The sequence below is a fragment of the Hypomesus transpacificus genome, chromosome 19 (genome assembly GCF_021917145.1).
Source record: "Hypomesus transpacificus isolate Combined female chromosome 19, fHypTra1, whole genome shotgun sequence".
Lineage (NCBI taxonomy): Eukaryota > Metazoa > Chordata > Actinopteri > Osmeriformes > Osmeridae > Hypomesus > Hypomesus transpacificus.
In genome coordinates, this window is record NC_061078.1 from 14,820,035 (window position 1) to 14,833,149 (window position 13,115).

General features: G+C 43.7%; 2 long non-coding RNA genes across 2 annotated transcripts; both read right to left on the reverse strand.

Moving 5' to 3' along the window:
- Nucleotides 1-4,583: 4,583 nt before the first annotated feature.
- Nucleotides 4,584-4,975, reverse strand: LOC124481818. The gene is made up of 2 exons (XR_006957690.1): nt 4,875-4,975; nt 4,584-4,726 (listed from the first exon to the last, which is right to left on the reverse strand). It is a non-coding gene; the product is annotated as an uncharacterized LOC124481818 (long non-coding RNA).
- Nucleotides 4,976-5,147: 172 nt separating this feature from the next.
- On the reverse strand, nt 5,148-5,790 carry LOC124481817. Its single transcript, XR_006957689.1, has 3 exons — nt 5,680-5,790; nt 5,329-5,447; nt 5,148-5,246 (listed from the first exon to the last, which is right to left on the reverse strand). It is a non-coding gene; the product is annotated as an uncharacterized LOC124481817 (long non-coding RNA).
- Nucleotides 5,791-13,115: the final 7,325 nt, after the last annotated feature.

A 13,115-nucleotide genomic window follows, 5' to 3' on the forward strand; every position in this document is an offset into this window, starting at 1 on the left:
CTCACCGGTAACAAAACGGCCACCGTTCGCCCTCCGGCCTTTGTGAGTAGCTGTGTTTGTGTCTGGTAGAATTAAATACAAAGCACTGGTTACTGAAATAAAAGACAATTCTCATGCAATTTGTTTTTGTTTATTTATAGGAGGATGCCTGCAGTGACTGCAGTGCAGTCAAAACCCTCTTCCTGGTTTCCAGAAGTTGGAAGCGTTCTGTTCTGCTCTGGTGGAGATTGGCCTTATAGAGACCAAGCTGTCACTGACCACAGAGCAGAGAAACAAGCTCCTTCAACTTTGGAACACAGTGAAGGAGCACGACAAGCGGCCACAGCAGTTCACCCAGCTATATAGAACGCACTGGGGCAACACACTCCTGCACCAAGAGGGATGACCTGGTGGAGGCTGCTGTAGTACAAAAGCTGAAGATGGCGAAGAGGTACGCACCAGCACAGCAGGACATCAGCGCTCTGCACAACAGGCTGATGTACACCCTCGTCAAATTGCTGTGGTCGCGCTCAGCTCCATCTCGTAGTAGTCCAGAGAAGACCACCATATTGAAGGCCTACGAGAGGATCCAGCACCAAGTTTTGGTGGATGACCCCATCCTGTCAAATGCAGGCATCCCTCTGCCGAAGATAAACAGCAAGACCATCCGGGACTTTATCCATCGGCAAGAGGGCATTCTTAATATGAATGCGACCAAACAGCCGTGCACCGTCACAAAAGTGACATCCATCTCGGCAACTGACCTGCCTCCAGCACCTCACCAGCCAGCAGTCCTCCCTCCACCAGACTACCCCTTGATGGAGTACGTGGCAACACCCAGTAGGGCAGGGACGAAGGCCCTTAACCCTCACGCTCTCCTCATTGTCTATGCAGCTTGCATTTATCCCTCGCGCTGTCTCCGGGTCGTTGTGACCCACAGCTCCGTCTATTACGCCACCTTCGCGCTGTCTCGGGGTCATTGTGACCCACACTGGGGGAATATAAATGTTTCACTTTATTATTTTTTTTTGTATTATGAGAAGTTGTCAGAAGACCGCTGTGGGTCACAAGGAACCGGAGACAGTGCGGGGTCGCGTAATAGACGACACAGACGTTGCAGTGTAAAAGAAAAAAATATATATATAAAGAGGCAGAGACAGCACAAAGAACAAGCAACTCCCCTTGTGGTCTAGTGGCAAGGCTGCGAGGCTGTCAACTCCACAGCCCTGGATTGCTCCCCGGCCAGGGAAAATATGACTTATTTTTATTTTTTTATGTAGACAGATAATGTTTCACTTTTATTTTTGTATTACGAAAGGTCGTCAACACGAGAGTGGCGTAACAGACTAGGTATGGTGAGTCACAGCGCAGACTAGGATACAGCGCGAGAGTGTAATAATAGGCATGTAGACAAGGCTAGAAATAAAAAGTTTCACTTTATTTATTTATTTTTGGCTATGAAAAAGTTGTCACAATGTCAGTTTGACTCACCACGACCCCGAAACGGCACGAGAGTGGCGTCATAGACTAGGCAGACAACGCGAGGAATAAAATCAAACGTTTCACTTTATTTATTTTTGTACCATGAAAAGTTGTCACACCGTGCATGACACCGTGCATCACAATGACCCTCAGACAGCACTATGGATAGACCTCCAGCCTGCTGTCCTGATACATCATCTATTCATCCCATGCATGTAGTGGTGGTGGTGGTGCTGCTGGTGGTGGTGGTGGCGGCGGCGGCGGCGGCAGCAGCGCGTGCGGGCGGGTGGGCGGGCAGGCATGTCCTGGCCAGGTCATGCCAGGCGCGCGTGCGGGCGGGCAGGCATGTCCCGCCGCGGTTTCCCCTGACGCTCGACCTGACGTCACAGGCCTAAAACGCCTCTGGGCCGGCCGGCTAACGGGCGGCTCAGAGTTTCAATTTATTTCAATTTGTTTCAATTTATTTCAATAAATAAATTGAAACATTTTCTTTACACTCCGCGTGGTATCTCTCTCTCTCTCTCTCTCTCTCTCTCTCTCTCTCTCTCTGTCTAGCCACCTAGTGTTAACTAGTGATATAACGTGGTATATTCACTTTGGGGGTCACAATGACCCGAAGGTAGCACAAGAGTTAGGTAAAATTATTTACCTACACGACGGTGGGTCACAATGACCCGAAGGTAGCACAAGGGTTAGGTAAAATTATTTACCTACACGACGGTGGGTCACAAAGACCCGAAGGTAGCACAAGGGTTAACTAGGGTGACTGTTTAGACAAATTAGTGAATGGTCACGCAATACCAATAGCATCCAGCATACGAAAGGCACTGAGTTAATGAGCGTCAGGTGTGCAGAAAGGAAAATCTGGACAGGGTGCTTCAGTGTGCAGGAGATAACAGAGTGACCATTGGTGAGTGAGCAGTGCGTTCGAGGAGAGGATTTTCTGTTTAGGGTTTGTTTGTTTGAATCGAAGTGAAAGTAAAGAAATGCGTCTGTTTCTGGTCCGTGCACCTGAGTTTAACTGCTTTATATAACGTGCAATGAGTAGAATGTTTGCTACTGGTCATTTATTTGTATGTTTCTGAAGTCTTTACTTTTAGCGGGGAGCTAATTGTGGATGCTCTCCCCCCTTTTCTTTTTTACCCACAACCTATTACTACTATTACTACCACTCACCTACTAAATAAAAGTGGAAAGAGTGATCGAGTTGCTACCACGTCCTCTGTCGTCGCCCTATGCCTTTGTCAAGTTAGAGGCAGTCACTGACATTACACCCAGATAACTTGACAGTGACAGACGTCCTCTTTTACCCGGACTATAGAGAGAACTGTCGACCGCCTTCTCAGTGTTGCCAGATGCACTATAATAAGATGCCCCCCCCCCCCCCCACCCCACAACCTACCCTACCTTAATGAACTATTAGGAAAATGTAATTGTGAAATCTTGCTGTTCAACACAATGCTTTCATAATCAAATGTCAAATGTCACTAGGACACATTTCTCAATACCTAAGTCACGTTTTCAAAACTCTTCACACAGTGAGCACAGCAGAAGTATTTGTGGGCTAAACTGTGGATCATTTATCATTGTTTTGGCACAAAATGCATTCAATGACTACATCTTTCAAATTACGTTCATTCTTTTCTCACTTCGACACAACAACTGCCAAAACTATGTACCTACATGCCAATTTGCACATGCTTACATACTGTTTTCAAAACTGTTAAACTTCAGTTCAAAACAATAACATAATACAAAACTGAATAAGACAGACATTTGCTACATTTCCACAGTAGTATTGTAATGAAAAAAATGAAATGCTATAAAATGATCTCTACGGAATGGTTGTGCTAGGTGAGGAAAGTGATGCAGAGAGAAGAAATCAGCCAACATTTGTATGGGACAAGGTGGCATTTCACCACTCCTGTGCAGTCACCGAGTAATTTGCAGCCCATCCCAGTATGGTGTCACTTTTCTTCCCACCTCTCCATTCCTCAACCCCATAGAATAATTATTTTCCTCATGGAGGTGGAAGGTTTACTGTATGACCACCATTCGGATGATCAAATGTCCTTCCTGGACGCAATGGATGCTGGATGCCTGGACATTGCCAGGGATGGATCAGGCATGCCAGAAGACTCTTTCCTAGGTGTATTGGCCTAGATGACATAAGATGTGATATGGATGAGAACCTGTGGCCAAATGCAGAAGATTGCAGTAGCATTCCTATTGTATCTGTATCAGTGGTGTGTATACAAATTCTTGTATGCTGGAATTACTGTGGTGAAAAAAAGAAGAAGGATGTACAACATATTGAAGCATACAGCATCATGTCTGATTCATTCCAGTAACATATATTGCAGTGAATTCTAAACAGTAGAGAGGTGTCCTTGTTTTACATAAGAAAACATTGTATAATGCTACCTGTTGTTAGTGATTTTTAGGTCATTGTTTTGTGGGTGACAAAGTACATTTGTTGGCCGTCAAACTTTGCTAGCGTTATGGAAGAATGAGTTGATTTGAAACATGTATGAAGTGATTTGGTAGTTTTAGTGCATTTAGAATATGCAATTACCTGCTGTTCCGAGCTGAAAGTTGGTTAGGAGAACTATGTGAAGAGTTTTGAAAAAGTGACCTATGTATTAAGAAATGTGTCCTAGCGACTGTAAAAAACTGTAAAAAACTGTAAGACCATTAAACACTTAAGACCATTAAGACCTTTTCACCAAAGTCATTTTTTTCGACAATATAACACGTGTTTATTGATTGAAAATATTGAGCTTCGTATTCTTCATTAACTCAGCCTATAGCTATGTGCCCCTATTATTATGACGCAACTACGTCATACCTGGTGCAGCCACTGTTTTACAGACGCATAACAGATTGAAGGGAGATTATCAGTGTGCAATCCCAGTAAATCGTTTTAGGTTAAATACTGGAATATGTATTTAGAAAACCCTATGGCTAGTTAGTCAGTTTACTGACCAAAAATATATCACAATGAAAACAAATTCATGACATTGTTTGGAAGAAGGACAAAGAATATGAGAACACTTTGAAGGCAGTGAATATCCCTCAGAGCAAGGTCAGTAGAAATGATAAATATTCAGCCAACGACGGTCTCATAGAGCAGGTACTCTACTTTATTTACACTCATATTTCCTTTACATTCATCAGATCACTCACTCTTTCTGTTGATTTGAAATCATGAATTCTACATTCGACAAATGTTGCATTGTTTTTAGAAGCGTTGGAGGCCGATTTCCTAAAAGGGAGAAACACAAAGAGAGGAAAAAAGATCAAAGATATTGATGAGTAAATCCAGATTATACTAATGATTCATTGACAGGTAAAGAATTAACATATCACACGCATATGCTGATATCTGACAGTAAATCTCTTCCATTTCTTACCTCAGCTGATGTTGAAGCTATTCCCTGAACCAATGGACCCGGAGTTGTAACCAGCGCCAACATTGGAGGTGTTGCCAACCCGTTGACCAGCTCCCACTCCTCCTGTTAAAATATGAGAATTGAGATAAGGAATTCAAAGCTGACAATAGAAACTCACATTTTTGCCTTTAATATCCTGATATCTGAACATAAGTAATAAACTGAACTGTTAATACAGTTCTGGCAATTTAATTCAATGTATTAAGAGGATAAGCTATAAGAAGAATATCTTGCCTTTCATATCAACTGTGTTGCTTGATCCAATGCATCCTGCATTTCCTCTGATATCAATGCAAGAGGTGTTGCCCACAGCAGCATTGGTTCCAACACATCCTGTAAGAGAACATGCGAGAAAGGGATTTTATGAAACTGTCAAGACAACCTGACCGAAGAGAATAGACATACTCAGATCTACCTTGAACGGTGAAGGCATTATTGGAACCAACTTTGCCTGAGTTGCAGCCCAAGTGGATGTTGTCGGTATTACCAATGTTCGACATTGTTCCTGCTGAGATCTAGAGAGTCAGAGAATGACTGAGAGGAAAGTAAAACCATGATTATCATACAAATGGGTTCAGCCCAAATGTTTGACATGTTTTAGCGTATTGGGTATCTCTCTTTGAATATTTAACGTTGGCACAGAGTGTAAGAAACTCTGTCATAGCCTGAATATCCAATGCAACATAAAATATATGACAGTAAATGAGTTGTGTCTAGAAGAAAGCAGTTGACTGAAAAACAGACACGCATGCAATCTCCATCTTACCACTGGTTTCAGTTGTTGTCCTGTGCTTTGAGCTGAGCTTGTTGTTGACCTGAGGACAAAATACTGCTTTTATAGATATCCTGAACAAGTGTGTTCATGTCTGTTTAAGAGGAGGAACTTCCTTATATGGTTAAAAGCAGTTTTCTTTGTTCAGCTAAACGTTTCCACAGAATCTGAAGTGGATATGTGAGGTTTGTCATCAGCTGAGGTCAATTTCAAGAAGAAAACTAAAGTAATACGGAAATTGGAAATAAGTCGTATTTAACATTTGGCTGACTGTTATAATAAGACTACTGTCATACTACGTTATAATCTCATCACATATCCACATGCTAGAGGAGTCACCTTTTTACAGATAATGGATGGATAGAAACAATGAAATAGGTTTAGTAAGACGAGAATGATATTCGTTCACAAGTAATAATGACAGGTTTTGTTATTTTAACTTTTTTTGTACTTAGTTCAGTGCGGCGTAATTGTTTTCCGTGATAATTAAATGCTAGTGTAATAATAAATGACCATTTCAAATCATACAAACTGTCATGATACAACATTTTAATTCTGGAATTTCTTTTGAAATAGTATCTGCTGGTTTAGGCTACATGCACTAACATGAGAACGTGTTTGCAGTGGACGTATTTAGGCCAGGGAATTGGCTATAACATGTTGAGCATGAACCCCCGTTGAAATGAACGAATGACTCAAAAAAAGATTCGTTCATTTTGCTGAACGAGATACAAAGAACAGAATCAGTGAAATGATCCGAACTTCCCATCACTATGGTGTGCCTAACGTTGAGCACACCATAGTGATGGGAAGTTCGGATCAAGTTTGTATGATTTGAAATGGTCATTTATTATTACACTAGCATTTAATTATCACGGAAAACAATTACGCCGCACTGAACTAAGTACAAAAAAAGTTAAAATAAGAGAAGTTTTATTAGTTTTAAACTATTTCATTGTTTCTATCCATCCATTATCTGTAAAAAGGTGACTCCATTAGCATGTGGATATGTGATGAGATTATAACGTAGTATGACAGTAGTCTTATTATAACAGTCAGCCAAATGTTAAATACGACTTATTTCCAATTTCCGTATTACTTTAGTTTTCTTCTTGAAATTGACCTCAGCTGATGACAAACCTCACATATCCACTTCAGATTCTGTGGAAACGTTTAGCTGAACAAAGAAAACTGCTTTTAACCATATAAGGAAGTTCCTCCTCTTAAACAGACATGAACACACTTGTTCAGGATATCTATAAAAGCAGTATTTTGTCCTCAGGTCAACAACAAGCTCAGCTCAAAGCACAGGACAACAACTGAAACCAGTGGTAAGATGGAGATTGCATGCGTGTCTGTTTTTCAGTCAACTGCTTTCTTCTAGACACAACTCATTTACTGTCATATATTTTATGTTGCATTGGATATTCAGGCTATGACAGAGTTTCTTACACTCTGTGCCAACGTTAAGTAATTCATGATTTCAAATCAACAGAAAGAGTGAGTGATCTGATGAATGTAAAGGAAATATGAGTGTAATAAAGTAGAGTACCTGCTCTATGAGACCGTCGTTGGCTGAATATTTATCATTTCTACTGACCTTGCTCTGAGGGATATTCACTGCCTTCAAAGTGTTCTCATATTCTTTGTCCTTCTTCCAAACAATGTCATGAATTTGTTTTCATTGTGATATATTTTTGGTCAGTAAACTGACTAACTAGCCGTAGGGTTTTCTAAATACATATTCCAGTATTTAATCTAATATGATTTACTGGGATTGCACACTGATAATCTCCCTTCAATCTGTTATGCGTCTGTAAAACAGTGGCTGCACCACGTATGACGTAGTTGCGTCATAATAATAGGGGCACATACTCTTACTGCAGAGCTATAGGCTGAGTTAATGAAGAATACGAAGCTCAATATTTTCTATCAATAAACACGTGTTATATTGTCGAAAAAAATGACTTTGGTGAAAAGGTCTTAATGGTCTTAAGTGTTTAATGGTCTTACAGTTTTTACAGTTATTTACAGTCGCAAGGACACATTTCTCAATACATAAGTCACTTTTTCAAAACTCTTCACATAGTTCTCCTAACCAACTTTCAGCTCGGAACAGCAAGTTCAGCACATTCTAAATCACAGGTGTCAATCTCAAGGCCCGCGGGCCGAATGTGGCCCGCCACGTCATTTTATGTGGCCCGCGGAAGCTTAATGGGCTATTGAAATAAGTCTACGCTGCTTTACAGCGTGCATTGACCATAAACGACATCTCTCACCATGCATTTCGATTGTGTTACGGCAAAGTGACGACATCCCGCCTCTAGAAAGCAGTGTATGCACATCAGTGTTAAACGCAAAGTTTAACTGGGTGAAGGCGAGCATGGTTTGAATGACAGCACTCCAATGCAGCCGGTTCTGCGAACGTACCCCATGTGCATTTTCAGCCAAGGTCCTCGGGCATTCAACCCAAGTCGGTATCGCTCTCGAACTTAGAGTACTCAGCCAAGCTAGCATGTTTTCTGCTTCCCTTGTCGACAATTTTGAGCCAGAAATGATGAAGACATCACCTTCATTAGACAAGGTTTTACCAATTGGAAAATGGCAATGTTTATTTTACATAAAGCTCAAAAAGCTATTCTGCGTTCAAGTGAAGGGCAAAAAAAAGTTTTGCTCTTGCGCTATGCGCGCTTGCATTTTGTCACCAAACCTTGAGAAAAATATGCAAATTTATCCTCCAAGAAAACCAGCAGATTGTCCAAGAATTAAAAGGCGGACTTCAATTGCAGCATAATAGGCCTTATGTTCACAAAAGCTACAACAAAAACACCATGTTTTTACATCGTTACTGACGTTACATCGTAGTTACAACTGGCACTTTGACGGCAACCATAATGCTGATGTGGCCCTCGGTGAAAATGAGTTTGACACCCCTCGGGACACCCCATCTTCAGTGGTAGAAATAAAGCTCTACAGACGCTTCTGAAATACACCAAGGTACAGTAACGAAACAACATTATTATTTAGATTTACACCAATTTGCCAAAGCATTTCCACCTGAAAGAATTCATTTCATTTTAAAAACACAAACTGAGAAGGTGTATGCTTTTGTGTGACTGTTGCAGATCAGTGTTAGTGTGCTAGCAATGATTCTGTAATGGTGTAAGGGAATGGCTGAATCCAAGCGCAGAGCGCAGAGCGCAGGGCTATAAATTGAAAAACAAAATCAAATCAGGTACAGGGACAGGTCAAGATACAGCGGGGGTCGGTGGAGTCAGGGCAGCGCAGGATGCAGGGGGCAAACACGATGGCCAGGGCGTTGGCAGACATCCTGTTGGTTTCCTCCTGCAAGGTGATTACGCACGCACGCACGCACACACACACGAGCACGCATACACAGACACGCACACACACATACACGCATGCACACACACCAGCACGCATAGATAAACACACACACACACAGACATTAGAGATCTTTGTAGTAACTGATACGCTATGATACTGGATGATAAAGGATTCTACAACATTCACTTACATAAAACCTTGCTCTGCTCCCAACTAACCCATTTTCAGTACCCTCATTTACAACTGCGTATATCCTGACTCAGCGGGCTGGTGTCCCTGGTGCCGTACCAGACCAGGTGAAAGAGGAGCCTCTCCAGGGTGCTGAGGTGTGTTCTACTGAGCTGGTCAATCACTGCGTACACCCCCCCCCCCCTCCCCCGGACCTCGTCCCGCCTGTCTGCCTGGCCTGCAGAGGAGCAACCATTCAGAACACTTCAGCAACAGGCCGCTGCCAACACACACACACACTCTCAAGGTTTCTGCTGAAGACAAACACTGAAGAGCAGGTCAGCTTGCTGCAGAACGTGCTGACGCCATGAAAAAACCACCCTGGCTAGATCTGTCAAAGCTATCCATTCTTGTTACACCTAGCCAGATCCAAATAGCCAGTTCCACGGTACTTGAAAAGCCAGGATCCAGTCAGTCAGGATGGCTGTCCTTACCCGTGGCTCTCAGGAACTCCTTGTAGAGTTCAAAGGTCATCAGGGGGTTGGGGAGGTCGCGTAGCCCCTGTTTGAGCACGCTGGCAATGACGTGATTATTGTAGTCGTCCAGATTCATGCTGTTCACATCTGACACAGAAAGGGAAAGGGGGAGGAGGTCAGCAGGGGGAGGAGGTCAGGGCGCCCAACCTTTAATGATCCCCCGAATAAACATGGCGGGCTGAGAACCCTGTTAACCCCTCAGCCATGCCCGTGTCCAGGCCTTGCCGGAGCTCCTTGATCTTATTGGTAGAGCTAGACTTCCTGAAGATGCCCTCTGGAAACAGGCCGTGCATCTCGATGTAGTTGATGAGCTTCTCCACCACTAGAAGTACTGTCCTCTCCTCGCTGGTCAGACGAGACAGCTCCACTCCAAACTGCCTGGAAGACAGCTCTGGGTCGTACTAAACACACACACACACACGTACACACATGCGTCACTGACAGCCATTGAGATTGCGGTCCAAGGTATAAAATGTTGGCTATACACTATGAATATGTAACATTTATTAACAGTGATAACGTTTATCTGTATCCAACAAAAATGTCCCTCCTACTTTACTGACTGGTCATCCTGGAGCAGCATTTCCTGTGGCACGCGACACACTGGAGGAAGGAGAAGAGCACAGACTCCGCAGAGCCGGTTCTAACCTCTTTACCAGCTGTAAAAACATCTGCCATTCGCCCGCCAGTCAGTCAAAAACCAGGAAGGCGAGCTACGGTTGATATCAGAGCTGCAGGCAGGCAGACAGGCTGGGGAGACATGTAGTATGTACTGCACACACACACACACACAAACAGATACACACACAGACATATATACATACACACACACACACACACACACACACACACAGAGGTACACATGCACATACAAGCAAAACACAGGTTGGCAAAGTATCACATTGTTCACATCACGTACAGTACCAGAATCAGAATCAGAATGGTATAGAAGCTCTGTTCCAAGATGGAAGAGGGGTATTATTACAGACGAGCAGAAGGTCATCTGATTATGACACTTTGAAACAAGTGGGATAAATAAAGTAAGAGTGGAAGGGTGTTTCATAGTAGTTATGCCTGTGTGTGTGTGTGTGTGTGTGTGTGTGTGTGTGCGTGCTCACGTTTGCAGACACAGGCGCAGTCCATCATCCAGATGAGAGACGAGCAGTACTCGCAGTAGGTGGGGATGCTGTACTGGGCGAGCCTAAACATGTGCCCGTTATGCTCCTCCACCTGCCACACACACACAAGCACCGTTCATCTGACATCTCTCACAACATGTACTGCAGGAGACAAGAACCAAATAGATACTGTGTTCGATGATAATTGTTTCTGGATGAGACTGTATCAATATCGCTTTCCCTTTTCCTCCTCTTCTTGCGTTCTGGTTTGGGAACCTGGGAGAAGAGCCAGCAAAACGGACTGGTCAGTGACGGCTGCTCTGCATGCCTTGGTCTAACAGGCATGACACACACCACTTGTAGAAAGTAGAGCGGCAGCAGTCTGTGAGCCAACCTTGCCGATGGTGCCGTCCGTGGGCTTGTACGCCGTTCTTGAACTCATCCAGCAACACCTTGAAGGTGTTGACCCAGACTGTGGTCTCGCTGGCTCGCTTGCTGCATAGTGGAAATGCAACTGCTAACCGGAGATGCGCATTTATTTCCCCCTCTTTTTGAAATTCACAGTAATGCGCCTGAACATGAGATTCGATTGGGGACACGTTAGACCACGGCGCATCGATTAGGGAAGCTTAGGAGACTCGAAAGTGAGATCCTCATTTTGGTAGCTCTGTTTGAAGTTTTCACTCGCTCGCGCGCTCGCTGCATAGTGGAAATGCACGTGCGCCCGTCGGCCTGGCTTCGCGCGTCATGCCCTGGTAAATACCTTTCCAAAAAGCCTACGGTTATGTCGCGGCGTTGCTGCTAACCGGAGATTTGCATTTATTTCCCCCTCTTTCTTGAAATTCACAGTAATGTGCCTGAACATGAGATTCGAGTGGGGACACGTTTGTAATTCGAGTCAGACCACGGCGCATCGATTAGGGAAGCTTCGGAGACTCGAAAGTGAGATCCGCATTTATTTCCCCCCAACCCCCTCCTCCCGCTTTGAAAGCATGCACTCTTTCGGCTAAGTAGCGCGTGAAGGTTAAGCAGCCCCACTCTTTACAGTCAATGGTTAAGACAAAGGCATGCAAATGTTCCATGGCTCTTCTTCATTGGTTACTTGCATAGACCTGGTGCGCGTGTGTGCGTGCGTGTTTGAGCGTGTGCGTGTGTGCGTCTTTTGACCCCTGTAAGCTTGACCACATGATTCTCCCAACACAGATAAGGCCAGACATCTTTTATGGCCTCTCCAGTAAGAGAGTGGTCAGACCAGGTCACCTTGTTTACATATGCCTCATGTTACCCAAAGTTCAGATTTGGGGGTAGGCTTCTCTCTACACACAAGGAATGCTGAACACAGAATCATTCTTATACAGGATGAATGTGTTACATCTTCAATTTCTCCAACATATGGTCTCACGCTACACTTCGCCGTGACCTCTTCATGATTAGGAGTACATGGAAACTAGCCGGGAACTGAGTAGGCCTGTGGCGTTTTTTTCCATACATTGCCTTTGCTGCCACATAGCAAAATAGATTGCATTCCTTCAAGACTCGCACTACGCCACAGAACACGCTTTAGTTTTGCCGATGAACAAATAAGGTCATCGACGAATTTCTTAATGATCAATTAATCATCGATCGTCGATTAATTATGCCCACATCAATAAAAATATAAATGTGCTACGCTACGACAGGCAACCACAGACGCTGTCCGAAATGATCATTAAAAATAATTTGTCCCCCAAATATTGACTCCATGGCTACGGCCAGGGATAAGGTTAGGGCTAGGGTTAAGGGTCGGAGTTAGGGAAAACAGATTTAGAATGGAACCACATTTTCAGTCATGCAACTGTGTGCGTGTATCTGTGTGTGTGTGTGTGTTGGGGGAGGATATGTTTTTATTTGTTGGGTTAGGGTTGGAAGGGGACAGAACAATCAGTAACCAGTTGTATGTACCACAGACACAATGACCTGCCTTGGCAGCTCAGGATGAAGTTCAATAATCAGCTCAGCAATGTGGACTTGTACGCACTCAACAACACACACACCAATATCCCCAAGATCAGGGAAGGAAGACTGGGAGCACAGGTACAGACACACACACACACACACACACTCTGAGAAGGGTCATGTGATAGTAACACTGATTAAACAGCATTTTCCCACAAACTGCATGTTGTCCTGCTGTAGTTTTGGTCAGCATATGTTCCATGTGAGAGCCAGTACAACGATGCTGTCAGGCAGACTCTGGAACAGATTGACTTGGTCCATAGGA